We start from the raw sequence: 16,988 nt of genomic DNA, 5'->3' as shown, positions 1-16,988 counted from the left end.
CACATAAAGTGACATCCAAACTATATAGATATCTTATAGCAGTTTACCTCTTTACATATTGATGTCCAGTCCTACAAGTGGTATCTAACACATGCACACTCTGTTGGTCTGTAACTGGGAAGAAATGTACACCGACGATGCGATAGTGTATATACAATTGGGGGACTACTACTACTGTAATTATGATTGTTAAACGATCATCTGTAAACCAGTAATCGTTTGCAGAATTAGATTTTCGATTCCAAAAGTCAGGACAGGGTAATTGATTCTGGATGAATTTTCTGAATGAATGTACTTATTGGCACGCACCGAGTGTTCAACCTGCACTGCGTGTGATCCGCGTCGGGCGTGTTAAGGCACCAGTGGCAGGCCCAAGTCACAACGTGGTGGTCATATTCACCTCCGTTTAGTACGGTTGGCTACGTACGGTGCGAAGGAAGTTCAACATACATACAGCCCCGCAATTACTCACTCCCCTTGCTCGTGGTAAGGCCTCAGCCACAGGGAGCTCTAGAGATAATTTCGTCTACTCTTCCATGCTGACCAGAGGTGTTGGAAGAGGTGGGCGTCCCCACACTTTACCCCACCACCCGCAACCTGCCAGTCGACTGTGGTGAACCCATTCCTACTGCTGGCTGAACAGAGACGGGGGGGGGGGGGGATTTAGGATTGAAAACCTAATTTCTTGATAACTGCTTTTTGTGTTTAGTTTGTTATCCTTCCCAAGCACATCCGATTAGCACCGTTGGCCACGTACGGTGTAAAAGAAGTTAAACATACATACGCGAAACTTGTACCATTGCTTCCTCGGCTGTGCTGGACGAAAGTTGAACTGGTTACCTCTGAGTGGCAAGTGCTGTATGCTAAATATTACACCACATCAGCTCCTACCCAGTTAAAAGGGTAAACTTTTCATGTTTAATGCCGGTAACTCACTTTTTATTTATGCAATTTGCTGGCAAATAATCTGATTTCAAATACTAATATATGCTTGCCAATATGCCAAGATGTAGCCGTTGCTGAGTTATGATTAAATTGTTTACTCATGTTTGGCATGGTGGAGGTGTAGAGACTTGACGGCAATTGATCGAGCTCATTATATGAGTATACTTCTGGAAAACATTACTGCTCATATATGTTGCAGATTTTAATCACTGCAAGCGGGAGGGCTCATAAATAGGAATGAGCGTTGGTTATTTACACGGTGTGCTTCAAAAGGTTACTTGCAACACTCTTGGCCACACGATGATGAATTAACCTTCCTTCGTCCCTCAATCATAGAGTTGGGGGCCACACAGTTATCCCTTGATGACAAAAAGTTCATTATTCATTGTTTTAACGAATAACTTTCCTCACCTAAAAAAATACCCAATTCAAACTGCATCTGAAAAGCATCTTATTCCATGTAGCAGTTTATCACACATGGCAGTAACGAACAGAAAATAGGCAGAGTGCCTACACATTCCACATGCAAACCAAAAATATCCACAGTTTTGTGCACAATTGAAAGTTTCGCTATGGAGCAGACCAACGTGTGCACTGGCTGAGAGAGCTTTGAGATTAATTAAAGGACAGCACAGTTCAATGTGCACCGAATAGCGCATTGTAATTCTGTCCAGAAAAACATATCTTGCTTTGGTTGATTGATTAGTTGGGTGAATGTGAGTAAAGTACATTTTTGGTTGGTGTTGCTTGCTTCAACGCCCATCTCAAGAACATCGCACATTCACTGTACAGGTTTCCCTTGCTCTATGCGGATTTAGTTTGTGCGATTTCACGTATGTATGTTGAACTTCTTTCACACTATACATAGCCAACCGTGCTAATCGTAGGTGCAATATGCGGCTAACCAATTTATACCCAAAATTCACTATTTGTGGTTTGAATTCACTTATATGGAGCTATGCGGTGGGACGTGGGACAAGATCGTGCGTGCTCTGTGTGTGCTACTTGGCAGGCAGCTGTCACATGCGATTTCGCTTTGTGCTCGCCCATTTTTTGAATGCATCTACCGCATAAAACGAGGGGAATCTGCACATGTCCATTTAACATCTATGTTACTGTTTGGCAGTGCAAATTCTAATTTGTTTTGAACATACATACATCCATACAAAAATGGCACATAATGGTTGCATGAAGCATACTGTTTTTGAAAAATACAAACTGTCTGAAAAAACATGGATTTTGGTGCACTTTCTTGAAAAAAAACCCCTGATATCATATTTTTGCAATGATTTTACTCGAACATTCATCTCTGGAGTATCTACAGAGCGTACTCCAAAAGTTGTGTGTATCATGCACCTTTTATGTGTTGCCATGGAAAGGCCTTAAGGAGGTTAAAATTCCATTTGGTTGATAGACAACAGCCAATAACATGAAAGCACACCTGTCTTATTTTCAAATGTGAGGAAAATTTCATTTTCTCTATCGGTGACCTGTGAGGTCCGAGCTTCATTTGTAAATGTGGAATTTTAATGGAGGAATATTTTCTTTATATAAATCGGTGGAGTTCACTGAACATGTATGCATCCAAGACAAGTGACTCAGAACACACGTATAAATGAGCTTTGTGCAGGATATCTGATTGAAACGTGATGCAAAATGCCTGATTTACAAAAGTCTTAGTGAGTCTCTTTTTATATCCTATCATTACCGAAGTGATCGAATAATAGCACGTACACCTTTGGCCCTGCACTGGTGGTATTAAACAGCAGAGAAATATGCACCGCCTCAGTTCAAAAGACAACGAAATCAGTCTTATTCCTTTCTAAAAGCTAACATATTCCGTTACCCCAATATAATGGCACGTGCACATTGCTCACACGGACAGGCAGCCACTGCAGTGCCATGATGCTATCAAAGATACATTACAATAATAGGGTTATGTCTCAGAAGTGGATTTCAGTCCTACCCATTTTTCAGTATGTTAAGATCTGTCTTGGGCTATTCTTTTCAGTGTAGCGTTAAAACTGATAGCTGAGTAAAGCGTGATGCATGAACAAAGCTTTTATATGGAAGCACACCAATTGCTATCAGAACTATATTCTGAAATGAAATGAAAACTTCCTTTTGATGTAATAGTCTAAAGTAAATTCAATGAATGAGTATCATCAGTCGGAGTAATGTGTAGAATTCCAACTAATGGTTGTATTGTGCACAACTAATATCTGCATGAACTAAAGGGTTTTGAAATGTCACCAAGCCCCGGAATTTGTAAGAAAATGTGTTTTATTTAATGATATACTTGTAATTTAAAATGGCAATACAATGTATAATTTGTCCTAACAAAAAAGTTAACAGTATTTGATCATACAACGTGCACACACGTTAATGATTCATGTGTATGTATGGATGTATGTATGTTGAACTTATTTCACACTCTTCGTAGCCATCTGAATTACATGATCAGCTGAATTACATGAATAAACCATTGAGCACATAATTGTTTTATGCAAATGATGGGAAAGTACAAATTTGTTTTATAGATGTATAATTTCCATTAAAGACTAATTAATCGGACGGGCCAGGAGTGGAATTTTCTCAAATGCTTTTTCATGTCCTAAGTAGTCCACCAGGGTCACAGTGACACTCTTCTGCTGTAGTATTATGCATTAACCTTGTCTGTTCTGATTATTTACCATTGTGGATATTTTGTCTGTTTAATTAGCCCATCACATGAATGGTTTGTACCACTTGGCCTTGTTCTAATCGACGCGGTAATACAATTATCCATTTGGCATGCAAACAAATGGAAACAAAATTACGTAGGTATAAAATAAAATAAATTATACCTACGTGACTTTACCGAAGGAACCAAAGAGTATGGATCCCTGCAGTCACGAAAACTTCAAATCTAGATGTAAACAAAATTATTAAATACATTGGATAGTTGCTGTACATCTCTTCTTTTTCAGAAAAATACATAATACTCTATGGTATACGTCAATGACAAAATACAATTTTATCACACCTCAGAAGCTACGCAAGACTTAGCCTTGTAAACATTTGGATGGGTGACCACCATGGCTTGCCAGGTAGTGTAGGTCTGGAGCTGTGAATCGGCAAGGGCATTGTTTGTTTTCTAAATGCCAAACACTAATTCATGTAATTGGCCAAACATCCCCCCAGCAGAACTCTGCGGGAAAAGTATTGAGACTCGGCGTGGCTTTTCTAGATATATAATTGACATTATTATTCATATTCACATTGGTTCGAGATGAGGTGGAGTGGTGGTTAAGTGGATAATACATTGTGCAATTAACCCAGCGGCCTTAGTTGGATTCCCCGCCATGGCTAACATCAGAGGTGAGTTATATCTAAACCAGTCCTGGGCCCCTCATTTCACCAACCTGCACTGACCAGTGTGGTGAAGTATAGTCATGACTGACATGGTATGTGGAGGCCTTCATCCAGCAGTGGATTGACAATGGGCTGTAAATTACTGTTAATATCAAGAAGTACCGTATTTTAAACAAACTCAGTAAATACTTTGCATTAAAAGTGAGACATGTAAAATTAGTTATTAAGTGATCAAATAAATTAAGCGTATACAATCACTGTTTTGTACCTTTTGTGAGTAGTGACAACTTTTTTTAGTTTATCAGCATGGAAATATACCTCTGGCAAATAAATAGAACACGGAGCATCATAAGGAAGCTAAATATGAATGAAGCCATGGAGAGAGAGTGTTCATGTACAACCTTTCTGTCATCGGTTGTACTACATTTCATTTCAATCATGGTTACACAAGCAACACATTAATTAGACTCATGTCAATCAATGGGGCAAAAAATGGTAGAAAACTCACTTAATCTTAATATTCTCCCAGCTACAATTCAATATAAAGTACCAACTAATAGATTGACGTGATCTGAGGCGACTGAAACCAAGTTAATGTCATGTTTATACACAATGTAGCTCTTGGGGTGTGCACAACATCCTCCATGTGATACAATTATCCAGGAAGCACTTTACGTATAGTCAGAGTACTGCTATGCATGATTAATATTAGGTACAAAAGGTTAATAACCACTGCGCAATGGGCCAAGAATTTCATCCACTTGACTCAAACTTTATTTTAAACACAATATTCGATATGTCAAACCTTCTGAATGCATATGGAAAGTTATCCTTTCAGTCGAGGTAGCTATCTTCCAAGGATTAGTCTCCAACACAGCATTAATCTTACACCACAGATCATGTATTGTGTTGTGCGGAGTAGACCAGGATTTAACTACAGACAAACCTTGGAATCCATTATTTGGCAGTTGCTCGATGATACTCATCCAATTCCAATGGAATGGCTTCTGTCAAGGTAAGTGTGACTGGCAGTTTTCAAACTTGAACAAGGACTGATTAGATGTCGACTTGAGGTAAAACACAAATCACAAGGTTTTGTTTGATAACTGGTTACTAGATGATAAAAATAACCATTATTAACTTAGCATGTAGGCATCCGCAGCCAATATTTGAGTCATATTCTTAGGTTTTTTCGGTAAAGTCACGTAGGTAAAACATCAAAATTAATTAAAATAAAATAAAGATCACGATGTTTCGGAGGCAACACAAGTCTCCGTCATCAGGTGGGACCGTCACAGCCAGATTAGCTGCATCAAGTGAGGCAATGATTCAAGATGTAATCCCTTAAAAGCGAGTTGAGGGGGGAGGAGAGGGGGGGGGGAGCTCATCAGAATGTGGTAGCCAATGAATGGAACGTATCAGGAGGGAGGGGGGCGGGGCCAAAAGGGTGGGCGACGGCGTGGAAGCGATTGTGCGCAAGAGACAAACCGCTGCACACGCCAACGCATTGGACAGAGAGGGGGGAGGGGGAGGCCTGATACACATGATACAAAATAACGGAAATGCCATTGTTTATACCAATGCTGGCTGAACAATGAAGAGATTACTGTTAAACACTCGGTAAAGTAAAGTAAAATAGTGCCTGTCAGATAAGATGGTCCAAAAAAGTGTAATTAAGTCTTTTTTTGCGTGGTTAATAACATCTTTCCAATGATTACTAAGTTTGTACCCATCATCACGGTTGAAATTATGTCTGTGTTTGTATATTTGTATGGCTTCGTGTACAAACCTTTGATGGTAGCCAGGAGGTTTGCAGAGAACCTTGGTCTCGGAAAAGACAATTTCATGAGAGCCCACCGAGTTGTAGCAATGATCGGCAACGGCCGAAGAATCAGTTCTGCCGTGTTTCAGATCAGACTTGTGCTCGCGGACACGATCAGCAACATGACGTTTCGTTTCTCCAATGTAGCAATCACCACAAATGCAACTCAATTTGTAGACTCCAGGATACTGTAAGTCAGGAACGACATCCTTCACAGATGGAATCAGATCACGGATTTTATGCACTGTACTGAATCGGACTTGGATCTTATGTTTGTTTAGAATTTTGGAGATCTTTTTGGTCACGCCTGCTATGTATGGTAACGTGATAGTTTTGGTCGGAGTTTCATGTGGCTGTTTCTGTGTGGTGGGAGAGACAGCTTGGCGGATAGTACGGTCAGAGTATCCGTTCATCCTGAGGGCCCGATGTACATGTCTTAATTCACCGGTCAGGTGGTGTTGGTCAGAAATGCCATGGGCTCTGTGGTATAGCGTTTTGATGAGAGAATTCTTTTGAGATGGGTGGTGGTGGGAATCCGGTTTCAAGTAGGAATCTGTGTGGGTGGCTTTCCTGTAGACAGAATGTCTACAGGAAAGCTTCAAATCTAGAAATATTTGAGTCATTTCTCGGCCTCGCTGTGCGCTGCGTTGCACCACTATCCGAGTAGTTAACCTCGCATTCAATAAACTTCCAGAGCCAGGGTCAACATTCGACTCCAACGTATTTAATGAATGAAATGAGGTAAAAAGACAATGCTTCTTAAAGTCCCACGATGAACAGATGCACCCATCTTCACTGAGACGCTAATTGTGCCTCCATTTTGTACTTTTTGTAATGGCTGACACCCCAACCTTACCTCGTGGCTTCGAGACCCTTAACTCGTAACTTCCTGGTCACGTGACCAAACTAAACACCATCATATCAGGAAGTTACTGTGTAACCACACCCCCATATCTGCCGTGGGTAGAACAAGTCATATTGCCTGAACCCCCAATGTCAAGTATACAACTATATATAATAATTTGGATTATAGTAATAAAATTGACTCTTACAAAATTTTAATTATTGTGAAAGATGATCCCTTTCTTTGCTTTCAACATATATTTTCTGATGACTTAACTGCTCTGAAGGATGATTGCAGCTGTATTGACATCTACTAGCACTGAGTTTGTCCTATACCAAAACATTTGACTACCAATCTTCACAATATCTACCTCATATACAACATAATTTATGCAAACGTTTACACGCATTTATTTCAATGAGGTGCTGTAGCTTGGCTTGCCAGGAGAATGTGGTACAGCAAAAATGTGGACTCCACCTGTTCCATCCATATGAAATTGGGTCTTTCCCCTTCATATGCATTGGTTTTCTCCACGTGCTCTGGTGTCCTCCCACATGTAAAACGCTCATTAAGCGGCTGTTAACACCTTAATATATAGAGGACCACCGCTTGCCTAAGATCGTGCTGTATGGGGAACTGTCCTCTGGCCATCGCGACATAGGGGCACCACGAAAGCGATACAAAGACTCCCTGAAGAAGTCCCTCACTGCTTGCTGCATCGATCACCGTCAGTGGGCAACACAAGCAGCTGATCGCAACTCCTGGCGGCACACAGTCCACCAGGCCACCTCCTTCTTCGAAGATACCCGCAGGGCCCGTATGGAGGACAAAAGGAGAAGGAGGAAGAACCATGATCCCTCAGCACCCATCCCAGATGAGACCTATACTTGCAGCTGTTGTGGCAGGACCTGCTTGTCCCGCATAGGCCTCTTCAGCCACCAGCGTGCCTGCAGAAGACGTGGATGTCCTTCCTAGATCTTCGTTCGCGAAGCCAAGCCATGATGATGATGATATAGAGGACCACAGAGCTTGGGAAATTGTTGGTGGTGTCTCACCACGTGGCTGCCTTTTCTGCTTGTCTGTGGTTTCTCCTCACGCCTCTTGAGTCATTCTCTTTGAGAGTGGGCATAAACTGTGCGGCGCATTACAAGTTGGAATTATTTTTGCATCACCACCGAATTTTGGAGTTTTGCTGTGTTTATTAAAGACACCTGATGGAAGTTTTCAATTGGTTTCAGCGCTCCTGAATTTCCCTCGAATACAGACCCTAATTGTGAAGTATTGATCCCTCTCTGTGCTTAAATGATGTGCAAATCCTTTATGCGGTCTGCAAGTCATACTTCGTCTTGTTCCTTACGATGCTTGTGTCGTTCCTCTTGCACCATGAGCGACAGCAGGGAGATCTGTTGCTGAAGTTCAGCGACCATTTCCTCCCTGATTACCACACACACGCAGTACACACCAGTGACACTACACAGCGCACACTGCACACACAAAAACAACACTTTGCATTTCTTAGACACAGTAAAAGGGTGTCATAGGTACAGATCACAACAGAACAGTCCCACTGTTGTTCGGCTTTGTTTTATGGATTTTCCTCACTGATAATAGTATTAATGGTCACCACGGTGAATCCTGTCTTATCCCCCTCCCCTGATGCCTCATCGCTTCGAGATGATTCATCATCTGTTTCTCTGATCTGAACAGAGGTTCATGAACTCTGGCTTTGCCTCCAAAAACAGTTTGTGAAGCATCTCCGTCTTGGAAAATAATCCGTAGCTTTGTACATGCTTTATTTGCCATTCCAGGCAAATAAAAACATAATCTATATTTTAAATATGCAGTAAACTTAACAAGATAATGCATGATTAACTTTGCAATACAAAAGACCATGTAAATTTAGTACACCTTGAGATATTAATCCACGAGTGTCAGTTTAGCCTCTCTCATTGACAGTGGCCAGATGTCACATTGATGCCAGAGGGGCGCATCAAAGGCAGGCTTCTATCTCAGGAACCTATCACCACAGCATAATTTTCCTGAAACCTTCGGGTCATAACTCATTCACATGGCAGCTAGACTGTTGGTTATCTTGCCCCAACACTTTCTTCTTTATTGTGGAGTGTTGCAGAGATAATGTATTTATCACAAGCATCTCACAAAGAGATTGCTGGGCTCTTTAGCCATTCAACGGCATTGGTTTTAAGCTCATGAATTGCTTGCTTGAAACTGTCCAATGGTCTTGATTGGGCAGCAGTTGGCTATTTTCTCCTTTATTCCATTCCACAATCGACTCACTAAGTATGATAGGTGGTTGGGATGAAAGGAATGTTTAAAACTAAAGTTTAACTATTTTCATTTTACCAGGTAAGGCCCACTGAGCTATATAGCTCTTTTCAGAAGGGGCCTGACCACAAATGATAGCTCAACGAAGTGACTTATCACGTGGAAATTTATAGCAGCCAAATTATATAAACGCATGTTGATTCTAAATGTGGAGGGAAAAACATGAGGACCCGGAGAAAAATCCACGCGACCACAGGGGAAAAGGCGCAAACTCCAAAAATACAGCAGGCGTCAGGGTCAGGATCGAGCCCACGACCTCCTATATACCAGGTGAGGTAGTTAACATCTCGCCACCATGTAAATTCATGATGACAGCAGCAGATGACAGGCTTATCATTTCCATTGCTTTAGTGTAGTCGATTCTGGTTGCACATAGGCAGGTGTGAATAGCAGTTCAATACATTTCAAATTAAAGTCCATATAAATATGAAATATTACTCTTTGTAATAAAAATGTAAAAGTATTAATAATATATCCACACATATTCGAATGAGTGGGAAAACATTAACATTTTAAATATTTAAACCTAACCAATATGAATAACAAGCGTGTACTTAATTAATACAATAGTGCTCAAAATACAAATGGATAAGTAATTTGCAAAACAAATAGACACCAACGTATTAGCGATGTATGACTTGGCACTACTCACATTGCATTTATGATACGTGCCCTACCTCTCTCCACCAGTATTTAAATTTTTTAAAGAGCCAGTAGATTTTAATATCATCGGTGCAATATTTTCATGCACCATAATACGATGTGAACTTCAATTGATCAGAATATATATCAAATCCCATTATTTTAGCTTCAAGCCTATTAAGTAATCGAAAAAATTGTTAAAATAATAATAAAAAAACAATGCCCGGATAAAGATATGTGGTGATGGTCAATTGAATGTATTTTGACGACGATGTCAGATTCAAGTCCCTGCTTTTTCGAGCGGAATGTGGGCAGCTATTGCAAGAGCACCACCATGCATGCGCCTGTAGATTGGATAGTCGCAATGCAAACCCCAGGGGTGTGGGGGATGCAGAGTTTTAAGACCTAGTCCCTGCTTTTCTAATGCTACTCTGGCACCTTGACATATCACCATTATCTCTTTAAACAGCCCACAGGAATGCCAGCCAAATTCCAACTGTCCATCAGGCTCATGTTGTGAACAAAGGATGGTGTATAACATTTAACCTGTTATTGACCTCGGCTGTCATTTTTTTAGAGAAACCCTTTAAACGTTGTAAATATATCTTAAACGTGTTTTTTAAATGCTCAGTGGTTTTTGTTGTTGCTGCGAAACATATGATCGCTTACTCTTTGGGTCTTTCGGTAAAGTCACGTAGATAGCAGATTTATAAGAGAATAATAATAAAAAATAATAATAAACCACGACGTTTCGATCGCAACACAAGCAATCGTCTTCAGGTGAAAAAATACAGCAGGTGGACTGCTGTGGCCGGAAGAAATATAGCTATATTTTTATAGCTAGGAATTTCTATACCTATATTTCTTCCTGCCTCAGCTGTCCACCTGCTGTATTTTTTCACCTGAAGACGATTGTTTGTGTTGCGATCGAAACGTCGTGATTTTTTAATTATAATTTTGTTATTATTTTATTAATTTCCTATATACGTGACTTTCCCCAAGACCCAAAGAGTATGAATTCCTGCAGTCACAAAAGCTTTAAGTCAAGATATATCATCGCTTTTTAAAGCAATATTGTATTCTGCAATCAAGCAATATACAAAGTTGCCTAATGGTTCTTGAAGTGTTACATTGTCTTCATGCAGGTATAATTTAGTCTCATGAAGTGTTTATGAGCATTAAAATAACGTGGAATAAAATACATACAACTAATAGCCAACTGTGATCATCACAATAACAATATGCCATGAGTATTGTAAGTGTTTAAATTTTTTTCGAAAATGGCTGACATTCTGGCATGACCGTTTTTTTAGTTTACGCATTAACTTTGTACATTTATCAGCATCCAAGCCACCTGCTTTTAGTGATTTTAAAGTTACCTCTCAGAAATGAAAAAATTGAAGCTTGCCTGATAAGTAATATGTGAAGCATATCTGAGAATAAAGTTTAATTGCATGTTATGGTAGCTTCCTCATGTATAATAATTATTCATGTCCTTTGTGAGCTATGTTTGCTCAAAGGCAATGCAAATATTAATTGTCTTCAACTGATAGTGTTGACAGGTACTTGCATTAGGACTGTTTGCTGTGCAGTTTTATTGGGGAAGAAAACTGTGGCTTGCATTACCAAGATTAGGGTTAGCTTTTACTGTTAAGCTCTTGTAAATACATGTGAATTGTATCCTCCTACTTCTGCTTGTGGCAGTAGATAGCAATATGAAATAACATCATATTTTTCTTGTGCAAGAGAAAAATAATAACCACTAAGAAATGAACTGGCGCTCCTTATGCATTTCATTTCACAAATAAATTAAATTTTCCTATTTACTTTGTGTTCCAATGTTGATTATTTGATGGACATGTTTTTTCTACTACAAGTTTAAATTTGAATATCTGTGGTCAAACAACTGTTGTGTTTCTTAATAATAATAAATACAGGCGAATCTGAATGATGGTTTTTAGTTCATGTCAGATATTTCCAGTTACATGTGTGGGTGTACAATATATATCCAGTCGTGAGTGATTGACTAACTTTGATGTTGTTTTGCAAGTTAGTAGGCTTAAATTTCACTCAAATATCGTCAAGTTTAAATAATTTGAAAATCTTTAACATATTTGAGTTTAATGAAAATCAATAACTTGCAGTTGTTAAATACAAAAAACGAATTGTATCACTTCTCATGCATACTCAGATGCACATAGTGTGCCATTGGTGTGGAAAGAATTACTTTTGTATTATGACAAACATAACTGTTTGTGTTCATATTGTTTTAATTCTGTTAACACCTGATAAACTCCCTCAGTTTGAGCTTCAAATAATCACAAACCTTAATTATTTATCGTGTTTGCTTTGGATTCTGCCAAATAATGTGCACTCGTAGTGTTCCTCACTTGGCTTTGTTGATTTATTTCACATTTTGTTATGTACTTATTGAACGAAAACTTGTCCTTATAGGTTTGTAGATTGAAAGAAAAAGCAGGCAAATTTATCAAGGTATTTATGAACTCCGAATCTACTATAATCTTGCTCATCAACTGCGAACTTAATGCGTGCTTCTTGCACTGTTGTAAATTCACTCCAGTCAAAGTTATTTTTAATATCACATTCCATATGAAAACACTCATATTGTGCCATTGTTAACATTTCTGAAATTTAACCACCCAGGCAGCTGTTTATATTTAAGACATTACAGTCTTATGTTTGTTTACTCATGAATGCCTCGTTGAGTCTCAATACTCTTTTTCAGGAGGGTTCTGTCAAGTTTTCGCAGTTGCTTGGTATTGCTACATGGAATTCCCAATGGAGTAAACATGCAATGTAACTGGAAATTAACATATCTCCCGAAGCTAATTAATTACCAAGTTTTACAAATTTGGGAAGGCAATATTAGCATATATGGAGAAAATATTAACCATTTCATATTTTATGATGACATTGTCTAAGACTACCAATGTGTGTTAAACAAATTGAAGAAAAACTGTTCAACAGCGTTTAAATAATATGGGTCAGCGCAAATTGCATAGGTTACACCCGGCCATGTTTAGCATTCCTATTATTCAGTGTGAATGTCAGAGATTCCAACAGTCAAACTAATTTAACTTATTGAAGATTCTAAGAGCAGTGAGAGAAATGTACCAAACCATTCTACATGGCTGTCTTATTTAATTAATAGGGATGTGTATAGTACAATGTATCACTCACAGTTGAAAATGAAGGTCTCAAATTTCGATTTAAAGCTTTCGTGACTGCAGGGATTCATCTTCTCGGTTCTTTCGGTAAAGTCACGTAGAATGGAAATAATAAAATAATAAAAATAAAACATAATAAAATAATTCTCCCGTTTCGGCCACAACGCAAGTGTGATGCCGCCGCCACGAAGCCGTTCGGCAGGCGCCAAATCTCCGACCTCGCCACCACCAAGCAACGGAGCCGACCCCTTGTCTCCCTCACCTCACCTCACATGAACACACCCGCACTCATTTCCCCCCCCCCCCCCCCCCCCCATAGAGCTCCGAGGGGAGGTCGCCTGGCCGACCGGTTTTTATCCGAGAAACCCTTATCGGGATCAACTCTCACGGTTTCCGGCGATCAGGGAATTGGATGACCTCCCCCGTGCTACGTTGCGCCGCGGCGCTGCGACCGGCCTTAATATGGTATGGTCGCGGCGTGGGGCACTCGGCCACCGCGGTTGAGGCGCATTTCCCCCCCACACACGCCAGTATCGACGGGGCAGGCAGAGGGAATAAGCATTGTGATGGAGGAGCATCATTAGAAAACACGCAGCACATCTGAACTGCATAATCAGGCACCCCCGCACCGGCAGCGGAGGGACGGCATAATTACGCTTGAGCGCACAGGCCCCATTGTTAGGAAGGGTAAGGGAGTAATTAGGATGTACGCCGCCAACGCAGCTCACTGATTAGCAGATCAAAAGCGCCCGGAATCGCCGTGCGCGGGCTTGGGGTGCACGAGCCCATTGTTCAGCGCAGCATCCCCTTTGAGGTAGGGAGGATAAATAGAAGAGCGCAGAGGGGAAATCGCTCTCTTACTCCAGCGCCAGGCGACCAGACGCAGCTCGAGCCAGCGACCCGGACGTCCGTGCGACGCACCGAGGCACGCGGTTAACACAAGGATCAGCGGACCGCCGTGGACACTTAACAGTGAGTAAGGAGGTGAATTAGAATCATAGCCGATAAATAGGGAATAGGTGCCGGTTTAGTGGAATAGGCCAGCCTCGTCGACTCACTGATTCAACATTAGTTACCAGGTAATAAATCATTATAGCGAAGCGTGGTCTCGCGTGATCTTGTCGTGCAGTGTGAGCGTGTGGGAACGCGTGTGGTACTGTGTGTGCGTAAGCTCGCGGCGTGCGTAATCGGCGTCCCCCAGGTGCGCGATCATAACGTAAGCGGCCAGCAGGCGGCGAGCGCTGCGCAGAGCGGCGCAAGAGTGGGTATCGCGTGTGGAGCTGTATGCGTGTGTGCGCGCACGTTCACTACCTGTATAATACAGGTGCGCGATCCTAACGTGAGTGGTCTGTATTGAGTGAGTGCCGCGCAGAGCTGTGTGTGGGTGTGCACGTACGTAATTAACCATGCCTATTACGCGGACCCGTGGGGGAGGGGAATCCTCGTGCGACGGCTCTCACCCCATGGGTGAAGAACCCAACAGCGGTTCGCCTAGTAGCGAGGGGGCGAGTAATGAGGTTAATAATGAGGTTAACCTGGCCATTAGCGGTACAGAGGGAGGGACCTCGGGGGCCAGCGACCCCCACAAATTGGTGTCGGAAGCGGTACGGACCCCCGCGTTACCTCACGCTAAAATAAGACTAATATTTACCGGCCGGGGGGCCCCTTCGTGGAAGGCATTCGCCCGCAATCTCTTAGGGGCCAAGGAAATTAATGGGTGGATGGACGCGCAGGCAGTACGTCAACTTAATATGAATCTTGATGGGCGGGCAGCCAATTTTGTAGAAGCGTTACCCGCGAGCGCACAGACACAGCTAGAGGAGCTGATGCGCCGACTCGATCAGCGTTTTGGCACGCGTGACGAGGAGGAAGCAAAATCTGCCTTAGAGGCGTGCCGTCGCCAACCTGGCGAAGATCTACGTGATTACGCCGAGGATGTGCGCGAGTTAACAAAGATCGCACGCCCGGGGTACGCAACTGATGTTATTGAGGAACTGGCTGCCGAGAAAATCCAGCGGTACCTGTCCTCGCACGGCGTGGTGCAGCCAGACGTGAGCTGCCCACGTCTTCCCTTTAACGCCCTTGTCGAGCGCGCACGTAAGTGTGAAAGAATTCACAGCGAACGCGCGCAGCTCCGGGGGCTGGGACGAGAGCGCGCCATTGCGAGCCTGCTCTCGGAAGACGAGGAGGAGGAACAGGCGCTCGCGAGGACGGTAAGGGGCCCGGGAAAGAGAGCCTCCAGTGTCCCGCGAGACAACCCCGGGATGGGTTGCCGGTATACAAATGGGTATAAAGGATGTCTCCGCCAGGTAACCCAGGTACGCGAGGACGCAAATAAAAATATGAAGACCCTCCAGTCTGAGATGGGTGAACTACGCTCGACAGTAGGGGGACTAGCCGGGAGGGTGTCCCAATTAGAGTCCGATTTGGGACAACTGCGTACTGGGGGAGGGAGAGGGAGCGGACAGGGGACCCGCTACGGAGCCGCCCCCCCTCCCCGGGCATGTTATATGTGCGATCGCCGAGGGCATCTAGTGAGAGACTGTCCTGAAATCACCCGAGCTAGGCAGGCGCGGGGGTTAAACTCCAACGCCTCCTAGTGAGCGGACCAACTAGGGGTGCAATCGACGCGGTCCCGATACAAATAGACGATAATGAGAATAATGGCGAGCGAGTGATCTCCACACAGGTTCCAGCAACAACGCCCACGGAAACGGTGACTCCTGGCGACTGGCTACGGGAGCTGGTGGCGGGGATCACGGGGGCCACGTCGCTGGTGGAAGGGGAGGTTAACGGAGTGCGTACCCGAATCCTGCTAGACACGGGGGCGGTGGCCTCGCTCGTGAGCGCAGCGCACGAGCGAGGCGTGGTCTCGCGTGATCTTGTCGTGCAGTGTGAGCGTGTGGGGACGCGTGTGGTACTGTGTGTGCGTAAGCTCGCGGCGTGCGTAATCGGCGTCCCCCAGGTGCGCGATCATAACGTAAGCGGCCAGCAGGCGGCGAGCGCTGCGCAGAGCGGCGCAAGAGTGGGTATCGCGTGTGGAGCTGTATGCGTGTGTGCGCGCACGTTCACTACCTGTATAATACAGGTGCGCGATCCTAACGTGAGTGGTCTGTATTGAGTGAGTGCCGCGCAGAGCTGTGTGTGGGTGTGCACGTACGTAATTAACCATGCCTATTACGCGGACCCGCGGGGGAGGGGAATCCTCGTGCGACGGCTCTCACCCCATGGGTGAAGAACCCAACAGCGGTTCGCCTAGTAGCGAGGGGGCGAGTAATGAGGTTAATAATGAGGTTAACCTGGCCGTTAGCGGTACAGAGGGAGGGACCTCGGGGGCCAGCGACCCCCACACAAGCAGCCGTCCAGAGTCTCTGTCTTATCGACATACCTGTTCTCCACCTGAGGACGGCTTCTTGCGTTGTGGCCGAAACGTCGTGAGAATTATTTTATTGTTATTATTTTATTATTTTATTATTTCACATTCTACGTGACTTTACCGAAAGAACCAAGAAAATGAGGTCTCTGAATATTTTCCTATTTTATTGTGCTAATTATAAGCCTGTGTTTACAACTGATGAAATAATATACTGCGGAACATTTTCACCTAAATCGGTCAAGCAGACATTTAATTCCCTGTGCAATCCCCATAGTTCCTCAATTCCCATTGTGATTCAAATTCCTATTTGAATTTGGAATGTCTGGTCCTTTCAAATGGTTTTGACAGTGTTATTCCCACTGGTGCAGATAAAACATTTAAAATTCCATAGCATTGTCACTGAAGAAATGACACCATTCCTCACAAAACTGCTTCGTCAAGCCTTCCAAGTCTGCTGCAATGATACTTTTA

The sequence above is a fragment of the Lethenteron reissneri genome, chromosome 21, assembly GCF_015708825.2.
Source record: "Lethenteron reissneri isolate LAM-NWPU_2019-01 chromosome 21, ASM1570882v1, whole genome shotgun sequence".
NCBI lineage: Eukaryota > Metazoa > Chordata > Hyperoartia > Petromyzontiformes > Petromyzontidae > Lethenteron > Lethenteron reissneri.
Note: the sequence above shows the minus strand (reverse complement) of the source record.